General features: G+C 35.2%; 1 pseudogene; it reads left to right on the forward strand.

Moving 5' to 3' along the window:
- Window positions 1-3,351: 3,351 nt before the first annotated feature.
- On the forward strand, window positions 3,352-3,911 carry LOC149238771 (amino acid transporter AVT1B-like; annotated as a pseudogene).
- Window positions 3,912-4,840: the final 929 nt, after the last annotated feature.

The raw sequence follows: 4,840 nt of genomic DNA on the forward strand, positions 1-4,840 counted from the left end.
TGTATAGTAGCTCTTCTTACTTACATTTTGTTTTCTATTCCATTTTGTCGGTTCCTTACCTTTATCCAGCTCATCTTTATGAGGACATTTGGTTGCATAATGACCAACTCTTCCATAAGCAAAGCATTTGAAAGGTAGCTTACCTCTAAATCTTCCAGAACCCCGTTGAAGGTTCTTGACAAAGTTTGCTTCTTCCTCTCCTTCTGAAATGTGTCCCAATTCATTGAGCTCTTCTCTTCCTGAAGCCTTGAATGCGGCTTCTCTCATATCTGATGGACCCCCTTTTCTCATTTCGAAAGCAGTTAGGATTTCGTGCAGTTGTGTCATAGTAATACTCTGAAGATTCTGCTTTTCTTCTATGGCAGAAACTTTTGATTCAAACTTAAAAGACAGGGATCTCAAAACCTTTTCAACTATAGTAACTTCTTTTATCTCTTCACCCAACTTTTTCATGCGATTAACAATCTCATCTATATGTAAGAAGTAATTAGCTATACTTTCATCATTGTGAATTTTGAGAGTTTCATATTGAATTCTGAGAGATTGTAGTTTTGCACATTTTACCTGATCGTCTCCTTCATAGCTTAGAACAAACTTCTCCCATATTTCTTTGGTAGTTTTGAGATGCATAATCTTGACAAATTCTGATTGTGACAGAATCCCTAATAATGTGTTGATAGCCTTGGCATTTGTTTCATACTGCTTTTTACCTGCAGTATTTGTAGTAATTGCTGATGGAAATGTGTATCCTCCTTCCACGATTTCCCAAACTTCTGTTCCAAGAGATTAAAGATAGGTTGTGGTTCTTACCTTCCAATAGACAAAGTTTCTCCCATCGAAGATTGGCTGTCTAATGGAACCCTCTCTTTCGTAGGTACTCATGATGATAGATCTTCCTTCAAGCGATCAAGCTTTTTCTGAAGGACTTGCTCTGATACCAATTATTGGAAATAATATTGTTGCGATAAACAAATTTATATATGCTACTTTTGTTAATGAAACCTGTGTGTATACGCAACTGTGTTTAAATCAACTAGCGTATACCTTGCAAACTTATAATTTAGTTAGTTGATCTTTATTCTGTGTATCAGAACCATATAACCAGTAACCAGATGCAGTAAAAAGAACAGGAAATCACACACATGAACACAAGATATAAGGTGGAAACCCAATGTGGGTGAAAACCACCTGCTGCAATCGTCTTTATTTTTCTTTAATAAGAAACTTCTTTTACAAATTTTGTACTGGTGCAGCCTTATACCAGTATGCAGGCTTCTACCTGTAGAAGGCTACAACCTTCTCTCATTCTCTAGCTTTTCCTGGAAGGGAGCTACAACCCCTTTAGCTCTTGTACTAGCTAATGTGTTTACTAGTACGTAGGTGCTGACCTACAGAAGGCTAGAACCTTCTCTTTTCTTCCAAGGACCACGTCTCATAAATTTTCAGACTGGATCCATCAATAACATCAATCAAACATCAAATATATCTGCATCAACAAATCTCCTTTGCACCAACCAAAACTAAATCAAACAATCACTTTTCTGAATGTTGTAACCAGAACACAGTAACAATAACCAGAACCCATTGCAGAACCCAGAACACTGCAACAATAAATAGAAGTAGCTAAAACATATTTTATGATGTGTATGCTACTTCAATGTGTCGAACCTATGTGCATACGCACTTTTCTCAAGGCAGACCTGCATATACGTGGTTTTGAAATGCCTAACCAGCGTGCATACGTGCCTTTGCTATACTGAACCTGCGTATAGATCTGTAAAAGATGATTTAACCTTTACCACTATTCAGAAATCAGTTATACCCAGATCATCAGATTTACAGATTACGACATGCGCCAATTATTCAGATAAAAGATCAAAAACCACACAAAGATACTTTTCTTCAAGCCTTAAGATCTTGACCCATCAATAGAACTTATCCTTCTTCAAGTGCTCAGGTTCCTCCTTGATTCAGATCCAGCTATGCATCATAACCCAATGACCAATATTCTAGATCTTGCTCTTCATTAGATATTCAATACTTGAGTGCCCTTGCCTAATAATCTCCTCCTCCTTTTATAGTCTTAGGCCTTACTCAATACCATGGTCCAAAACCACTTAGAATCAATACCTTGGACCAAATACTTGGGGTCAACACTTCGAATAAGATACCATGGACCAATACCATGGGTCAAAATACCAAGGACAATGTACGCACTTTTCCTTGCGTGAAACTGCGTGTATACGCATACGCGCCTTTTGGTCTGTGAACCTGCGTGTATACGCAGTTTGGTCAAGGGGAACCTGCATATACCTCTTTTTCCTTCATTCTCTGATCCTGAACTATGATCTGTCATTTGAGTGAGTTTCCATCGAGGAAAACACTTGTGTCATAGTGCCAAAACTGTGTCATAATGCCAACAACAGGGGGGGCGTCCGAGATGTTGTTTTTTTGAAAATAGTGTTTGGTAATGTGGAAAGAGTTCGTGAATAGTAGAGCCCCCCATGTGATTTTCACTACATTTATACGAACACTTGATATACGTATATACAACATAGCGTGGGATTTAATCTCTCAAATGAGGTAGCATATGGAAGGTTAAAACCCCCAATTTTAGCAAGACCATTATTTTGGATGGACATTGTTCAAAGTACTAGCTTACTCTCATGGAATTTCACAAGCCTAGGATAGAATGGTTACCACTTATGTCCATACTCTTGCAAGCCTATTCGCTAGTTCTCACACACATCAATGTTCGTGTGTATCTTAAAAGAAATTGTTGCAAGATGCAACATCTTCATTCAATTGCTTTTCCAATATTTGCAAAGAGCATGGAATTTATATACTCTATTTCACTTGTAGGTCTATCCATGAAGTATGTTCTCCTCCTTCATTTGTTGGCAGTTATTGGTTAGATAATCGAATTTCTTCGGATCAAAAGGAGCCGATGTATAGTTTGAAGAAGCATAAAGCCAATGGTCCCTCATAGATCAATTCATACAATAATTGGCAAAATGCTACACACCAATAGTTGTGTTGGAAGCTACAGGAATAACAATGGAAGCATGCATTGATAATTCTAAGGAACCAAATATAATTTTCTTTACACCGAAGAAAGGCTTTAGATAGCATTTTCCTCTGTAGATTTATGAGTGTTAGTTATTCTATTTATAATTTATTATTAACACAACCATAAACAGGGCACTAGTTGAATTTGGGGGATTGCCCATTGTTATTTATTTGCTTGCATTTATATTTTATGTCCATGCTATGTTTCCCAATATATATTCTTCAATGAAGGACCGGAAAATTTTTTCAAAGGTGTTGATTCTATGCTTTGTAATTTGTATTATGATTTATGGGAGCATTATTGTGATGGGATATTTTATGATTGGTAATGAATTGCAATCTCTAGTAATATTGAACCCACCAAGAGCACTCGTAGCCTTGAAAGTGGAAATCTATATAACATTAATAAACCCCTTTGCAAATATTTCCTTGCCAATTACTTCTTTGGATATGGCCTTGGAAGAGTTGTTTCCTTCATATGGCTAGCTTGTATTGTGAGGCACCGACATCAAAACTGTGCTAGTTATAAATCACAGTAGCTATGACACTTGCGGGGCATTTTTTTTGGTTATCTAATGGATATGATAGGTTCTTCGATTAGCTTCTCAATTTCCATTATCATTCCATCTATCTGTTATTCGAAACTATATGGATAAAGCATGTCTAGGCATGAGATGACACTCATTTTTATAATTTTTATTTTGGGAATTGTAATAACTATTACATGAACTCATTCTTCTATGCAGAATATTGAAAATGTCAAAAGTCCATGTTGGGTGAATCCAATACCAATGATGATTTTTGACTCTTTGTCATGTATAAAGTCAAATTCAAATAAATAGAACCAAATTGATAGTGATGCCACAATAATCAGATATTTATGTTGTCCTCATGATTCTCACAAACACTTGGAACGTGAAAATGGTGGGTTGTGGATATTAATGGTCATAATACTTCAAGAGCTATGGAAAGATTGTGGAAGCTTTTATCCCTTACCGGCCAAGAAAAGGAAATCAAGTGAAGTTTAATAGATTTTCCTCTCCTTATAGAAAGTTTTAATTAATAGCTTTACTGACACAAAGGAAGGGCTTTATAATCTTGAAATGTTTGTAACAATATTGGTGAGGTAGCAAAGATATTGGAGAATCCTCATATTTCAGCTTCATTTTCAAATATTTTGTTCCTTGATTTTGAACCCTGATATACAGGTTTCGAGTTCTTAAATAGTTACAGGATTTCCAAAGGTCATCTTACATTGAAATCAACAACATATCAGTTCCAAATTTTCAAGAATTCAATCAAAATATTCAAGCATTTTTTGAGCATTTAGGGATACAATAGAGTATCAACAATTGTGTATTTTTCCAGATTTAAAGGCAGAGGATAAACATCAATCAATTTCCAGATTTCAAGGCAAAGGATTTTCCAGCAATCTCAATTTTTTTTATTCAATGAATCAAAGTATTTTTCATTTTTATATTATTAATAAATTAGTTTCCTAAAATCTATTTATACTTTGAAAATTGTAATGTTTTATAAATATTAGCATTTCCAATGTAATGAGGGTTGACTTTTGGGAAAAGACATACTTGTATTCTGTAAATGCTTGATACTTTCAAAGTTCAATCAAAGGGTTTTGATATGACAAATTTGTTTCATATGCGATTATTTTCATGTTATTTTCATAATTTTTCTTCTAGTAAAATTAACGTTTTGTGGAACATAGGAGAGGCAAAGTTGAGAATCAAATTCCCTTATTTTCTCCTGATGA

This window comes from Pinus tabuliformis, chromosome 8 (genome assembly GCF_031772625.1).
Source record: "Pinus tabuliformis cultivar Carrire ecotype Pingquan chromosome 8, CPIR1, whole genome shotgun sequence".
NCBI lineage: Eukaryota > Viridiplantae > Streptophyta > Pinopsida > Pinales > Pinaceae > Pinus > Pinus tabuliformis.